A 17,147-nucleotide genomic window follows, 5' to 3' on the forward strand; every position below is an offset into this window, starting at 1 on the left:
GACTGTCAAAACCCCTGGCTAAATATCAACAGCAGCATGTGGGAGCAGATCCTCCCTTTGTTACATCCTCTCCCACAGAGGCTGGAGATTGTGTAGTGAACTTTTCCCTAGCACTGGAACCTGCTGCAGTTTCAGTGAAGAGGGGTAGTGTTAGGCCTGGTCTACACTACGCGTTTAAACCGATTTTAGCAGCGTTAAACCGATTTAACGCTGTACCCGTCCACACTACGAGGCCCTTTATATCGACATAAAGGGCTCTTTAAATCGGTTTCTGTACTCCTCCCCGATGAGAGGAGTAGCGCTAAAAGTGGTATTACCATATCAGATTAGGGTTAGTGTGGCTGCAAATCGATGGTATTGGCCTCCGGGGGGTATCCAACAGTGCACCACTGTGACCACTCTGTACAGCAATCTCAGCTTGGATGCAGTGGTCAGGAAAACAGGAAAAGCCCCGCGAAATTTTGATTTTCATTTCCTGTTTGCCCAGCCTGGAGCTCTGATCAGTACGGGTGGCAATGCAGTCCCAAATCCAAAAAGAGCTCCAGCATGGATCATACGGGAGATACTGGATCTGACCGCTGTATGGGGAGACAAATCTGTTCTATCAGAGCTCTGTTACAGAAAACGAAATGCCAAAGTGTTTGAAAAAAAAATCTACAGGCTACACAGTGCTGCGTGACAAGCGTAACGGGAAGCCAGAGACTCAAATGGACGCTCATGGAGGGAGGGAGGGGGTACTGAGGACTCCAGCTATCCCACAGTCCACAGCAGTCTCCGAAAAGTATTTGCATTCTTGGCTGAGCTCCCAATGCCTGTATGTTCAAACACATTGTCCGGTGTGGTTCAGGGAATAGCTAGTCAATTTACTCCCTCCCTCCACCACATGAAAGAAAAGGAAAAGAAATCGTTTCTTGACTTCTTTCAACGTCACCCTATGTGTACTGAATGCTGCTGGTAGACGCGATGCTGCAGCAGTGAAGAGCAGTATCTGCTCCTCTCCCCTCTGTGGTGGCAGACAGTGCAGTAGGATTGGTAACCATCCTTTTATGAACCTGTGAGTGCTCCTGCCTGGCTTCAGGTGAGGCTGGCCGGGGGCGCCTGGGTGAAAATAGGAATGACTCCCAGTCATTCCCAGTAGATGGTACAGAATGCTGGTAACCGTCTTCATCATAGCAACTGGGGGCTGAGCTTCAATCAGCCCCCTCCCTTTCATGTGAAAAGAAAAGATTCTGTACTGCCTGGACTATCATAGAAGTGGGATGCTGGGCTCCTCTCCCCCACACTGCTTAATGTCCTGCCTGGGCTATCATAGCACTGGGAGGCTGCCTCCTCCTCATTTTATGTCACTAAAAACTCAGTGTTTCTTATTCCTGCATTCTTTATTAATTCATGACACAAATGGAGGGGACACTGCCACGGTAGCCCAGGAAGGTTGGGGGAGGAGGGAAGCAATGGGTGGGGTTGTTGCAAGGGCACCCCCTGTGAATGGCATGTAGCTCATCATTTCTGCGGGATCTGACACAGAGCAGCTGTGCTCTCTGATACACTGCTTTTCTAGTACATTTGCCCCATATTCTAGGCAGGACTGACTCTATTTTTAGAAACCATAAAGGAGGGATTGACTCGGAGAGTCATTCCCAATTTTGCTTTTGCGCCCCCGGCCGATCTCATGATAGCAGCAGACAGCACAGAAGGACAGATAACCATCATCTCATTGCCAAATTACACTGGTAGCAGACGGTACAGAACGACTGGTAACCATCTCTGCTATCATGCAAAAGCAAATGAATGCTGCTGTGTAGCGCTGGAGTATCGCCTCTGTCCGTGGCATCCAGTACACATACGATGACTGTAAAAAAAAAAGCTGAATGGGCTCTATGATTGCCGTGCTATGGCGTCTGCCAGGGCAATCCAGGGCAAAAGGGCGCGAAATGATTGTCTGCCTTTGCTTTCCCGGAGAAAGGAATGACTGACGACATTTACCCAGAACCACCCGCGACAATGATTTTTGCCCCATCAGCCACTGGGCTCTCAATCCAGAATTCTAAGGGGCGGGGGAGACTGCGGGAACTATGGGATAGCTACCCACAGTGCAACGCTCTGGAAATCGACGCTAGCCTCAGACCATGGAAGCACACCGCCGAATTAATGTGCTTAGTGTGGCCGCGTGCACTCGACTTTATACAATCTGTTTTATAAAACCGGTTTATGTAAAATTGGAATAATCCCGTAGTGTAGACGTACCCTTAGAGTCTGCAGCTATGAGAGAGAGAGGCCAGGAGAGGGCAGCTTGAGCTTGGGAGGGGGCTTGGAGCTGCTAGAGAGGAGGCAGCTAGAAAGTGATTAAAGAGGATGGAAGCAAAAGAGGTGGTGCTGGGGGAAAAGAGGATTTGCTGGGAAGTGACGCTAGAGAAAACTTGACCTTGAAGAGCAGTGTGGAAGGAGTCCAGGCGGAAGGGGCATGGAGCATATGAACAGTGAGATTGGACCATTCTGCTGCTGACAAAGGGAATATAGTTTGGGTGCTTGGGTCGACGGGTGTAGCTCTCCCAGTGAGACGCTGTCATTGGCAAGTGAACCTTTTGGAAAGAGGTGTGGTCACTGGAGCATCGAATCGTAGAAGCATCACAAACCAGAGAGAGGCAAAGGCAGGAGTACAGGGATGAAACTAGACTTTTCAGCCAGGCAGAGGAGGAATGGATTCCTTCTTGGAGATGAGACAACATGTTGAAGACAAAATTCCTTTCATTGTGATGGTAATTTACAGTTTTCCTAAATGAGTATTTTATATTACCTTGTATTATTTATGCTCTTACCAAATTCTTGGGTTTTCCTTTATAAAGTGCAAAAATGTAAGGTTATCTCCATTAGATTTGTTTGCCTGTCCCTCTCCTTACAGTAGGCATTGCTGTTACCTTTCTAATTGCTGGTAACTGGACCCTGAGGCCCCACTGCTGCCCTGCCTCTTCCCCCACCCAAAGTCCCTCCCTGGCTCCACCTCTTCCCCCATGGTTCCACCTCATCGCTTGCTCTTCTCCCCCATCCCCCCATTGCTCACTGGATCATCTCAAGGAGCCTGCCTGAAACTAGGACGTGGCCCCAGCTAAGCTCGGGCTGGCATGGTTAATGACCCAGCACCTCCCCCAGCCCCTTGGTAACCCAACTTTTGGTTCAGGTGCTATTTAGGGTTGCCAGATTCCCTTTTTGATTGGACTTTCCAGTCAAAAAACAGGCACCTGGCAACCCTAAATGGCACCCAGACACAGAAGCCAAAAACTGGACGATCTGGGAAAAATCCCATGGGTGGTAACCATACATAGCCTAGCTGAGGTCTGGGTCACTGCAATGGCAGCTAAGGACATTGATAACATTCAAGTAGTCTTCAGACACATTGTCTTGTGATGCCTCTGTGGCAAGAGCCCTGCTGTTGGGTATTCCACTAAGGAGATACTCCTGTTTCCATGCCTTGTGGTTCCAAAACTCAGCACTGGAGTTTCCCTACAGCGTGAATATGCAGCAGCAGCACTTTCAAAGAGCTAGAGTTATCAGTGAGTAACCTCTTTGTACTTGAAACTGGCCCCAAAAGAAAGGGTATCTAAAGACACCCTCCCCAACTCCTATAAACTTTTGAGATGAAATCCTACTTCCACTTTAAACAGTAGCAAAACTCCCATTGATTTCACTGGGGCTTAAATTACACCCCAGGTGTGATGAAAATATAAATCTTATCCAACTTCTACAAACAGCCCCCACATTTTTATAATGGGCCAAACTAAAGTTCTGGATCCAAAACACCCAGGAACTCTGGAGGTCTTCAAAATCCACATTTTGTGGCTTGAGACTACCTCCAGCAGACACTTGAGAAGAAATGGGGAAGAAATGGAATTATCGGTAACTTAAGGCTAGAGACAGAGCGCACACCTGGGAGATCAGAAATCAAGGGTTCACTCACTGATCTACTTCATCATAACTCTAAGAGACAGAAGTAAATAAAAGGAGAGAATTCATCATTCACTAGGATGTGCAGCAGTGAATCAAAGTTACTCAAAACCAAGTAGTTCTGGAATTACTCAAGTCAAGAACTGTTTGGAGTGAATAGCACCTGAGAAGGGTGGAACATAAGTATTTCAGCTTCTTGGTCTTATGATCCTACAGTCTCAAAGTCAGAGAAGTTCCTAAGGATTTGGCTGTCCAGCAACACAAAGACCTATTTTGTGATAGAAGTCCCTTCTGCCTTGCACTGCTTTGAGAAGGTTGCGGACTATAATTAAATACAGAATGAGATCTTACGTCACTCCACAGCTTCTTTCCACAGTATCTCTCAGAGAAGCTATAGAAGGGAATAAACATGACCCTGACTGCAGAAGTGAGAGCTGCTGCAGTTGATGCCAATGGTATTGGGAAATAAAAACAAAACAATTAAATAAATAAGGGACTACAGACCTGGGCCTAACCTATCCACATGGGTATTAGAGGAAAGAGCAGGGCTGGTTTTGTTTTTATTTTCAGCAACAGTAAGTGAATGAAACACAGAAATAAGCTGTACCAAAGCTTACCACAAACAAAAATTAGCTCAAGTATGTATTTTGCCTAAGGCAATAAATTTCCTGATAGACGATGATATCTGAATCCTCCTTCTTGTTGTTAATTCCATCTATTGAATAAATAAGGTACGTCAGGAATATTACCACTATGGACACCTTCCATCACAGCTGTACTAACACTGGGGTGCCTCTTCGCTTTTTTACTTGCCCATTCTCCAGTAGTGGCAATACTCATGATAGCTGCTGACACAGAGGTGGAAAGAGTCGCATTCAGGGCCTTGAGCTCGGTTATGAATGGCTTGGCATGCACATGCTGCAGTTGCACAGGAAGAAGAATGTGACACTCTGCTATTATTTTTGTACTATTGATTCTGCTTTTACCTTGAAAACATCTCATGTCACAGCAGGTATTAAAGCACTACAGATTACAGATACCTATGTATTCAAGACAGTTTGTTAAAATGACAAACATTGTCCAGTTAGTTCAAGAGCCCAAATCAGAAAAAGTGTCATCACTTAATCATGGAGGTTTTGTTTGGATTTTTTGTGGGTGTGGCTTTTAATGTTTTGCATTTTTTCCTCCCTAAAAAATTTGTTTACTGTATCAAAATGACTTCTATAATCATGGCACGACTGGCTTTTGTTTCCCTTACGTGAGTTGCCTCTCCTCAGTGACTGCTGCAGGAGTTTTGTTATTTGTATCTATAGCAGAGTAGCTGCAAACAACAACTAGAAATTGGTCTGAACTGCAAAATTCAGATTTAGACTGGAACTTTATCAAAGTCTGTGGGTGTTCAAATCAGCGGTTTTAAAATCGTTCTGTTATAGAGATAAGGACAGCTGCAAGGATAAAAAACAAATCAACTGTCTCAGTTTCAAGAAGATGATCTAGGGGGTTTAAAATTGATAGATCTAGATTTGGGTTTGGTCTCATTTCTACAAACGAACAGTTTATAAATAGAACTGGTAAAAAAAACCACCCAGAATTTCTGTCCTGTGGGAAATTCCATTATTTTAAAGTTATCTTTCATCCTAAATTGAGACAAAAGATTGAAATACTGATTTTTTTTGCCAAGTGGAAAGTTTTAAATCAAAATAATTTGGAAACGTTTTGTTTCAACATTCTCAAACTGAGACATAGACAGAAAATTCTCAACCAGTTCTATTTATAAACATACGAAGAGAGACCATTCTTAAAAAGGCATGCGGAAGCACTGTTAAGGGCTTTCAGTCTTCTGTATCTCCTGACTGTTGTAAACTTCTCAATTGTAATTGTACTTCAAGGCTATTTTTAAGCATGGAGCAGGCGTAATATTACTGAAACCCATGAAAGCCAAATTCATGACCCATAGCTACAGCATAGAGTGAATTTCTCCCCATGGCATAGGCCTGCACAAGACCTTCACACCACTTACACTCCAGTTAAGGTCAGAATATTGGCCTTAAATCATGGTTCTACTATGGAAAGATACTATTACAATCGCATTGTGTGGTTCCATGCTTATTACATCTCAGCAATTTCCATTTCAGTTTGCAAGTAGCATGTTTTTTTCCTTAAATGCCAGCCCTGCAAAATCAGCCTGAGATCTGAGAGTCAAGCTGGGTTCTTTCCTTTGGGGGTGGAAGGATAGCTCAGTGGTTTGCGCATTGGCCTGCTATATCCAAAGTTGAGAATTCAATCCTTAAGGAGACCATTTAGGGAACTGGGGTAAAAATCTGTCTGAGGATTCGTCCTGCTTTGAGCAGGGGGGGTTAGAGTAGATGACCTCTTGAGGTCCTTTCCAACCCTGATAGTCTATATAGGCAAAACTACGACCTCAGTGACATGTCTGTGCCTTCAAAAGGTTTGCACAGGCATCAGTGCCTGGAATTCAGTAATCAAGTCTGTTGATAATTCACAGGGAGTAGAAGAATGCAGCTTACTCTCAGCACTGCAGAGCTAACAGAAATAAAAAAGTAAACACTTATATTTGTCACTAATACACACATGGAACAGATCTACTGAGTTGGAAAGTCCCATTTTTACATAGTTCAGAGTAGAATTGCACCCATTTGGAATAATTAGATAAAGCTGCTCATGCGGAGAGCTTATTACATATGAATAGACTCACACCTCTGTGTCCCTCCTAGTCTCATACTATTAGTGAAATTTAGCCCACACAGATGGCACCGAGTCCTCCCCCACCCATGGACAGAAAAGCAACACTGCCACCCTGTGGGATTTAGGGCAAGGCCTTTTGCATTCTTAACCCTCTTTTTGCAATCACCCTATGGAATGCATGGTGATTTTGGAGATTTCCTTTATATTAAAAATTAACATATCTATATTAAAGAAAACCAAATAAGCTAACAACAAACAACATTTTTATCGAGAGCCAACAGAGTTCCTAGCACTGGATATAAATTAGAGCTCTCACCAATTCCTGATGAATTTTAAAAACAATAATTTCCTACTGATGCAGGTTTCTCCTTTCTACATTCTTTCGTATGTGGTCAACATGTATATAGGTTTCAGATAAAACTAACATATAATGTAGCAAACTCTGACCTTTGAGCTCAAAACCTTCTCCCTCTCCACTCTGATGCAGAAAGTGTGAACATACGCAGGGACAAAAAACAGGTTTGGTTTTGCTTGTTGCAAAATATGACAGAGAAGTTGGCCATTAACCCCCAAATGTATCAAAGGCAAAATTTGCCAACTTACATGTTTGTACAATTCTGTTTGCATACATGTTCTGAAATTGGTATTGAACAGAATGTGTACTGAGCAATAGAAGAAAAAACACCCCAATCAATTCCGTATGGCATTTTATCATTTTTAATACATTTTTAGAGTTTAAATATTTTTTGTAGCTGATTAAAATATAAAGTGTCTTGGTTTTTCCCAGCAGCATTTTAAATATATGCACAATGTATATGTTTCTATCAGTTTTTAATTTCCATGCCAATTTTCAAGCAAAACTGCCCATGCTTAATTTGCCAAGTCTTACAGAATTTTGGTTTCTTTCAGTCTATGATTTTTATTTAATGGAGATCACATTTATTAACATTAGTGAAAAAAGTATTTTCTCAGATTGTCTTGCATTTCCAACAGAGGGAATATGATTAATTCATTTTGTAATTTATAACATATCGTCTGAAAACAGGTTTCAGTTCCTCATAGTTATTTGCAGGTTTGTTTCTCTCAGTATGATCATCCTTATGCTTATCGTCAGACTGCCCATCCCCACTAAAATATATCCAGAAATAAACCTATTGCTTAATACTGAGTCCTATTTACTTACCAGAATTAATTTAGTGCTGTTATTTCTTATAAAAGTGTTCCCCACTTCCACATTTGATGTATCTCCTCATTTGGTTTAAAGTTTCAATTTGTATCAGTCAGCCCACCACAATTCAAATATTTGCATGACAGGAAATTCCAATAAAGCAGTAGGAGTCAGTCAACTGTTAACAAAAATGCAGTTTGCAATGGTGCAGTTTATAAAAGCGTGTACTTAGTATGGCTCCAGCGACACAATTCACGTGACCATGGACTACTTGTGTGAATTAGGGTTTACACTTTACAGGATCAAACCCTAAAGCTAAAGTTGGGTATATCTAGAACTCAGGTCCGCAACAACTACTTATGACGAATCCTTGCTTACTTTGGGCCTGGATTCTGACCCACCTCTCCCCATACACATTGTGTAGTCTTTTACTATGCAAGTAGTCTCATCGTGAGGTAAGCCACAGTACCGCAAGCCCCACTTTAGAGTAGTGCAGCAAATGTACATTCAGGACAGCAAAACAGCATGGCCAAAGAAAAATGCCATTAGTGTCCTGGCCCTGAGAGGGGCCCTGTAAAAGGGGAAAGTTGGGTAAAGTTCTCCAAAACACTGCAATTCACTTGTAACTTTTATTTTTTTAAAACTTTATTAGAGTTTTGATCGTCTCTGATTATGAAATGCTTTGAAAGCTACATTGGACAGACACTATGTAAACAAAAACTTATTACAACATCAGCAGAAAATATGCACCTTGGCATTCTGTGGCTAAACAACTTGAGACAAAAAACAAAAACAATAACCATGCATCCATGATCAGTGTGATTTATAGCCTACAATAAACTCTGGGATGGATGAAGAGCACAAAAACTACAAAGAGAATGTTCCATACATGTCGCCAGTTTTGCAACCACTTTGAAGGGGGGGAGGAGGAAAATTGGAGAGAGAAGGGAAAAGTCATGCTCGATTCCCCAAGGGTCTCGTCCAAAGCTCATTGAAGTTTATGGAAAGATGCCCCTTGTGGCTTCGATCAGACCCCAAGAGATGATTACAAAGCTGCTGCACAAGGAAAACAAAAAATATTCAAGAAAAAAATGTGTTTATCTGGAAGGAAAATGTCCCCCACAGCCCCAAGACAAGATTAATAATTTGGTGCATCCAGCCACTAGCACTTCAGGGTGAATTAAAGGAACACCATCTACTATATATAAATAAAAACATCACATTTCTATTAATGTTTTTCCACCTACTGTTACCTGTCACATCTCAGAGGACTAGAAAAGAGAATTATATATATTTTTCCCAGGTTGTTTATTTTGCATGTTTGGCAGCACGGTGTGTACAGTTAGTTCTACCATTTAGTCTGTTTCCCCTATTTGGCTGGGTTTTTCACACAACAGCAGGAGAAAAAATATTTAAAGAGAAATATGGAAAATGCCAAAAGCTGGCAGGGGATCTCAGAAGCAGGTGTGATACCTGGAACCATTCTTATCTAGTCCACTACAGAAAATGAGTTTTCAAGTTGATGATGACCCTTTAAGCTTGAGTTTTGCTTGAAGGATTCTACACATATGAGCAAACGTTTGCAGGACTGTACCCAGAACACAGCTCTGAATGACAGTTGGAAACATTACCCTTTTGTGTTAGACAAACCATGAACAATTTCTTTCTTTGAAGGGCCAATCCAGTGAGGTATGCTGAACACCTTTAACTGGCATTACAATCAAAATCTTGCACTTGGAAGTGTTGTTCTGTTTTCTAATGCAAGAAGCGGGGAAGAGTTTGACTGCTCCCCCAAAATGAATTTACTGGGTCATTACTTATACACACTTAGGTTCTTCTGCAAAGGCCCTTCTATATAACCCTTTTCATGAGAGCTCCTTATTGGTTTAGCTCTTTAATGCACTTCACTGCCCCTTTTTTTTAGAAAACAAAACAAAACAGAGTAAAAGCAAGTGGAGAGGAATAAGGGAGAGGACACCAAAAACTTCTCTCTTCCCTTTCCAGGGGCAGCAGGTTTATATAATTATTGGTGGTGCCCAGAATGGGTCCAAATCCTGCCCCTCTACCTGCCTAAAGCTCTGGGAGGGAGTTTGGGTGTGGGAGGGGGCTTGGGGTGCAGGCTCTGGGAGAAAGTTTGGGTGTGGGAGGGATGTGGGCTCTGAGACAGAGTTTGGGTGCTGGGTGCAGGCTATGGGGCTGGCAGGGCTGGCTTTAGGAAGTGTGGGGCCCAATTTGAACATTTTCGGCGGGGCCCTGTCAGGGATGACTTAAAAAGAAAAAAGTGTAAAAAAAAAGCCTTCCATTTCTTCCATGTATTATTTACTTTCCATAACTATATAAATAATAAAATTGTATATTATGTACATTGCATCATACATGCTGTTGATTGGTTATTAATGACTGCCATTTCACATGTGTGGGTCTCCACCACTCCCTGGGGGCATGCACATGTGTGGGTTCCCGCTGCTTCCTGCCCCCCTCATTGAAGCAGGTGTGCAGGTTACTGGCCTGGGAACTGCAGGGCAGCAGTGGACATGGGGCTGGTTCGAGGCAGGGCAGGGGCTGACTGGAGGTAGGGTCTGGCTGCAGGCAGGGCAAGGGGTGCGGGGCTGGCTGGAGACAGGGGAGTGTGGGGCGGGCTGGCTTCAGGCAGGGCCAACAGGGGGGTGCAGCAGGGGTTGGCAGGGCTGGAGACAGGAGTATGGGACTGGCTGGCTTCACGCAGGGGGGTGCAGCAGGGGTTGGCTGGAGACAGGGCAGTGTGGGCAGTGCAGGGCTGGTGTGGGCAGGGGTGTGTGGCAGGGGTTGGCTGGAGACAGGGCAGGGGGTTTGGTAGGGGCTGGCTGTGGGCAGGGGGTGCAGAGCTGGCTGCAGGCAGCGGGGGGCGGGGCTGGTGAGGGCAGGGCAGGGGGTGCAGCAGAGGCAGCTGGAGCCCCGGCCCTTTAAAAAGCCCCCAAACCCCCTGCTATCCCAGGGCTCTGGGGGCTATTTAAAGGGCCCGGGGCTCCCCTGCTTCTACCCCGCCCTGGACCTTTTAAATAGCTGTGGGAGCCCTGGGGAATGCACGGGGGCGGCGGGGCTCCGGCGGCTATTTAAAGGACCGGGGTGGCAGAGGCAGCTGGAGCCCTGGCCCTTTAAATAGCCCCCAGAGCCCCCTGCTACCCCAGGGCTCTGGGGGCTATTTAAAGGGCCCGGAGCTCCAGCCGGGGGCACGGGGCTTGCCGCGCTCCAGCCGGAGCTCCAGTCAGGAGAGCAGGGCCGCAGACAGGGCTTCCGGCGCTCCGGCTGGAGCTCCAGCCAGGGCCGCGGGGCTTGTCGCGCTCCGGCCAGAAGTCCAGCCAGAAGAGCAGGGCCGCGGGGCTTGCGGCGCTCTGGTCAGAGCTCCAGCTGAGAGACCGGGGCTGTGGGACAGCTGCGCTCCCGCCGGCGCTTTGGTCAGGGGAGCGGGGCCATGGAAGACCCCGGAGCAGACCGCAGCCAGGGTAAGTAAAAAAATTTAAAAGGCGCCTAAAGCGCGGGGCCCTCTTAGGCGCGGGGCCCAATTCCCAGGAATCGGGCGAATCGGCCTAAAGCCGGCCCTGTGGGCTGGGGCAGAGGGTTGGAGTGCAGAAAGGGGTGCAGGCTCTGGGACAGAGTTTGAGTGTGGGAGGGGTGCAGGCTCTGGGAGTAAGTCTGAGTCCTGGATGTGGGCTCTCTGCTGGGACAGAGGGTTGGGGTGCAGGAGGGGCTTGGGGTGCTGGGTGTGGGAGGGGGTTTGGGTGCAGGCTCTGGGGGGGGTCTGAGTGCTGGGTGTGGGCTCTCTGCTGGGACAGAGAGTTGGGGTGTGGTAGAGGGTGTGGGGCTGGGTCTGGGGTGCAGCAGTCAGGCTGCCCCAGGGTAGGGCAGGGGGCCAGAGAGGACTCCCCCCCGGCCCTCTCCTCGCCAGCAGCAGTGAGCTCTGGGGGAGGGAGGAGTGGGGGGCCTCTCTGGCCTCCCCAGCAAGACACTCACCTGGGCACCCCCAGGCTGCTGCTCAGGAGGTCCAGCCAGGATAACCCCCCTCCTCCCGAGAGTTGACTCAGAGTCACCTGCCGGGGGTGGGGGGGGGCATGCGCGTCCTGCCCTCTTCCCTCCACAGGTGCAGCAGCCACCTCAGCCGGCCCCTGGCCTTTCTCCCTTGTAGCCGACTGCAGCAATGACCATCGAGGGAGTATAGCATGGAGTTGCAGGGGGCAGCTCCCCACTGCCCAGGACAGACAAGGATGCTTGGGGGAGGCACATAGGGGTGGCAGGCGGGGCAGGAAGACATTCCAGGGGAGGCGTGCAGGGGTGGCAGGCAGGGCCAGGGGAGAGACCCAGCCCTGAACATTGGTGGAGCCAGGACCTGATGCCCTGAATTTGTTGGAACCCTGAGCACCACAGGCCCCTATAACTCACCGCCTCTGTCCCTTTCTTCATGGGATGTAAAGTACTTAAACTAAGCAAATGGTATGCATAACGGGTAAGAGTCTCCCCTTTCTTACACAGTATGTGTAAGTCTGCCAACTTCAGTGGAGTTACTCCTGATTTACAATGGTATTGGAAAGGGCTGAACCAGGTCCTTTGATCTCAGTTACACTAATGGAAATCCAGAGTAATGTCACTGAGTTAAATGATGTTACTGCAGATTTACAAATGTGAAACGGAGGGCTTGTCTACATCACAAAGTTGCAGCGCTGGTGAGGGGGTTACAGCGCTGCAACTTAGGAGGTGTACACATCTGCAGGGCATCACCAGCGCTGCAACTCCCTGTTTGCAGCGCTGGCCGTACTCCCGTTTTGTCTCGGGTGTAGAGGATCCAGCGCTGGTGATCCAGCACTGGTAATCAAGTGTAGACACTTACCAGCGCTTTTCTTGACCTCCGTGGAATAAGCAGGTATCCCAGCATACCTGAGGAAGCCTCTGGTAATCAAGCTGGTCTCCTTCCCCGGTTTGCTCTCGTGTTCCCCGAACCCCAAGCAAGCAGGTCTCCTTCCCTGCGGTTTGCAGGGTGGTTCCGGGAACGCGATAGCAAACCGCGGCGAAGCTGGTCTCCTTCCCCGGTTTGCTCTCGCGTTCCCCGAACAAGCAGGTCTCCTTCCCTGCGGTTTGCTGGGTGGTTCCGGGAACGCGATAGCAAACCGCAGCGAAGCTGATCTCCTTCCCCGGTTTGCTCTCGCGTTCCCCGAACCCCCGTGCAAGCAGGTCTCCTTCCCTGCGGTTTGCTGGGTGGTTCGGGGAACGCGAGAGCAAACTGCGGCGAAGCTGGTCTCCTTCCTCGGTTTGCTCTCGCGTTCCCCGAACAAGCAGGTCTCCTTCCCTGTGGTTTGCAGGGGGGTTCGGGGAACGCGAGAGCAAACCGCGGCGAAGCTGGTCTCCTTCCCCGGTTTGCTCTCGCGTTCCCCGAACCCCCGAGCAAGCAGGTCTCCTTCCCTGCGGTTTGCAGGGGGTTCGGGGAACGCGAGAGCAAACCGCGGCGAAGCTGGTCTCCTTCCCCGGTTTGCTCTCGCGTTCCCAGAACCCCCCTTGAAGCCGCCCAACAGCGCTGCAGTGTGGCCACATCTAACACCACTTGCAGCGCTGGTTGCTGTAAGTGTGGCCACTCTGCAGCGCTGGCCCTATACAGCTGTACTAATACAGCTGTAACAACCAGCGCTGCAAAATTGTAGATGTAGACATACCCGGAGATCAGTACCTCTGCCATTAAGCTGCACACACTCTGTCTATTCCATGTGCATCCTAGAGCTTCCTAAATCAAGCTTGATCTCATTGTTGTCTGAATTCCGAGTATACCTACAAATAAGCATACAACTTTTCCACTTCTGTTGCCCAAATGCTGAGCAATACAACATCCCCCCGAGAGACAAACACAGCCAGTGAATAGACTACAACATCCCCTGGGAGCCAGACACAGTCAATTAAAATAACTTACATTTTTGTTTTGTTGCTTTGTTATTTTGAGGAAGGGAAACTTCTCTCAAATTGTTTTTTTCCTTTTGGGGCTGGGGCATCCTGTCCTTCCTCTGATCTCGCCCCCACCCCTTGCCCCACTTTTCTTTCCCCCATATATAGGTGATTTATTCAGTCATTTTTGCAATACTTTTAGGACTGTTAAATTATCTTCTTCATCCTTTATGTGGTTATGAATGGCTTAAGTTGTAAAGGGCAGGCCACACGTATACTCACAACCTGTTCTTAGAAACACTGACATTTATGGAGAGAAGGAACTGTCTGTTCATTTAGTCAATCCCCTGCCTCGCCGCTAGACAACTTATGCATCAGCAAGGAAAACCAGAGACCTTATCACTAAATCTTTTTTCCCCTTTTGAATCCTAAACCTAGTGCTAATGCCCACTGTTCAGGCTCATCCTCCCTGTTCCATTTGGCCTGCCCCACAAAGAAACAGTTACTTACCTCACAGTAAGCCTGCCTCATGTGCTCAAGATTAGCCATCTGGGTCTACTGGGACTGCACCTATGTCCATGCCCTAATGGGTCCAATACCCAATACCAAGGGCATAAACAGCAGAGCAGGCCAGCCTATCCTTCAGTTCCTTCACTAATGCAGGTTCCAGGTGTTATTAGATTCCATAGCAGTGGGGAGGAAGGCGGATCATGGATTATACATTGACAATACATGTCACAGAACCACAGTTACTATAAGGTAACCATGTTATAGCACATCCTTACCAGAGCACTCCCTTGTGGAATTGTGCAGTATAAGAGCCACTCAGCCTCAGTTTCCCAGCTGGTCTTTCATTGCTCTGTCCAGCCTCTAAGACTTCCTAGATTGCACAGACGTAGCCCAATAAATTAGATAACTCTTAACAGAGTCCAATACAGCTAGATACACACGTTAAACATCTCTGGGTTGAAATAGCTTGTCCTTTCAATCTGCCTGCATACACTATAAAGAGTCTCAGACTCTAAATGGTCTAGTTGTATGTAAATAGAATAATATTCCGAGGGCAACCAATATATGTCATCTAGCCTCTCCTCATTGGTATGTATGGGGTTTGAGAAAGACCGTACATTTCAAATGGAAATCAGTGACTATCTTCAGCAAAAGTTTGGGATAGGGCCTAAGAGTTACCTTAGTCTCATGGAAAAAATCATAGAGGGACTCAGACGAGAGCCTGTATTTATTCAGCTTTTCTGGTTGATATAATTGCTACTAAAATTCTGTTTCCTGTATAAATGCAGTAAACAGCAAGTTGATATGTTCAAATGGGAATCTCTTTAAACCCACTAGGGCCACATTATGATCCTAGGGAGACAGCTCCCTACATGGGAAAGCCATATGAAATACCATTTAGGAATCTAAGGGCTTGTCTATGTGAATTTGCGCTCCATATGTTTTATGGAAATATGCTTATGAGTGTCAATATGATGTAACTGGAATATGTTTTATGCAAAAGGTCTCTTGTAAGGTATCATAAAGATTATAATCTACTGAATATATTCCTCCTATTTGTACGTATGTATCATTCTTGTATCTGAAGCTAAAAATATAAAGTATAACTCTGGGGTCCTATTGTAATTATGCAAAGTGTGGGCCATTGATGGTGGTTTAGAATCTTGATGGCTCCCATTGACTAGGACAATTGGTTGTAAATGGCTCTGTTTACTTGCAAGCCTTCCTGTGTTCCTGTAAGCCAGCCCAGGAAGAATGGAGGCTAGGGATGGTCTCACAGAAATGTGACCATGTCACATGATGCTGAAATCCATCTTAAAGCTGATACTTTTCCATTTTGAAGGAGAGGTGGGGACCCAGAGAGACAAAAGATTCCCACCTTGGGCCAAAGCTATAAAAGGGACTGGAACAGAAGAAAGGTGGCTGCTAGTAATGAGAAATCCCTTAGCTACCACCTGAGCTGGAACTAACAAGGACTGTACTGGGGAAAGGATTGGACCCAGACTAGGAAGAAGTTTAGTTTGTGAAAGAAGCGGATTGGAACATCTCTCAGGGTGAGATTTTACCTGTAAATAGTTTCTTAATGTATTAGGCTTACACTTACGTGTTTTTGCATTATTTTGCTTGGTGACCTACTTTGTTCTGTCGTTACTTGAAACCACTTAAATCCTACTTTTTATTCTTAATAAAATCACTTTTATTTATTATTGAACCCAGAGTAAGTGATTAATACCTGGGGGAGCAAACAGCTGTGCATCTCTCTCTATCAGTGTTATAGAGGGTGAACAATTTATGAGTTTACCCTCTATAAGCTTTATACAAAGTAAAACAGATTTATTTGGCGTTTGGATCCCATTGGGAGCTGTGTGTCTGGGTGCTGGAGAGAGGTGACCTGCTGAACAGCTTTTGGTTAAAGTCTGCAGCTTTGGGGGGGGTGGACCAGACCTGGGTCTGTGTTGGAGCAGACTAGCGTTTCTGGCTCAACAAGGCAGGGTTCTGGAGTCCCAAGCTGGCAGGAAAGACAGGCTCAGAGGTAATTCCAGCACGTCAGGTGACAGTCCCAAGGTGGTCTCTGTGACTGAACCCATCACAGTCTAAACTTCCACTTAAGTCGATGTAACTTATATTGCTCAGGGGTGTGAAAAAACCACCACCCTGAATGCACAAATTACATTGACTTAAAGCGGTAAGTGCTCTCCCACTGGCATAGTTGCCACCTCTCGGAGAGGAGGCATAATTATGCTGATGGGAAATCATGTTCCTGCCGGCATAGCGCAGTTTCACCAGATGCGCTACAGTGGCGCAGCTGCGCCAATGTAGCCTGTTAGTGTAGACTAGCCCTAATTAGTTGGGTGGGAGAAGATTGTGTATCCCTGGATTGGGGGAACAGCATGTCAATATAGTTGCTAAGCGCACGTGAGCAGAACTAAGAGTTACTCCAGAATTCTTGAGTATTGGCATGTAATCTCGAACAGCTGGGAATTTGGTAACCATAGGAGATAACTGACAATGCTTAGTCCATACTGAGAACCTCCTCCATTTGGCAACAGAAGTTAGCCTAATGGAGTCTTTTCTACTTTGGAGTCAAATGTTTTAAAATGTCCAGGAGTCAGTCATCCAGCCAACATTCAGACTGTCAGGCGTGGATGAAGGAAGTTGCCATCATCCTGGGAGATAAAGTCTGATGAAAGAGGTAAGCGTTCTGGAGGACAAGTGGACAATTTCGTGAGGTCTGTATACCAAAACTGACTTGGCCAAGTGTGTGCTATATGGTGACTGTGGCAGAGTCTTGTCTGACCTTCCTTAATGCTCTCAGGATTTGGGGGGTGAGAGGGAAAGTGTAAGTCATCCCTAGAGACCATGGTATGAGGAGTGCCTCTCTTACAGATCCTGGGGATAGGCTTCACCTGGAGCAGAAGACGGG

At 46.5% G+C, this 17,147-nt stretch overlaps 1 protein-coding gene across 1 annotated transcript in view; it reads left to right on the forward strand.

Moving 5' to 3' along the window:
* Nucleotides 1-348: 348 nt before the first annotated feature.
* The window catches only part of LOC127052012 (uncharacterized), a 584,770-nt gene continuing 567,971 nt past the window's right edge, over nucleotides 349-17,147 (forward strand). Inside the window, exon 1 of the mRNA XM_050955166.1 lies at nucleotides 349-371. The gene's annotated coding sequence lies outside the window, so the exon portion shown is untranslated. The remainder of the gene's footprint in view (nucleotides 372-17,147) is intronic.

The sequence above is a fragment of the Gopherus flavomarginatus genome, chromosome 5, assembly GCF_025201925.1.
Source record: "Gopherus flavomarginatus isolate rGopFla2 chromosome 5, rGopFla2.mat.asm, whole genome shotgun sequence".
Lineage (NCBI taxonomy): Eukaryota > Metazoa > Chordata > Testudines > Testudinidae > Gopherus > Gopherus flavomarginatus.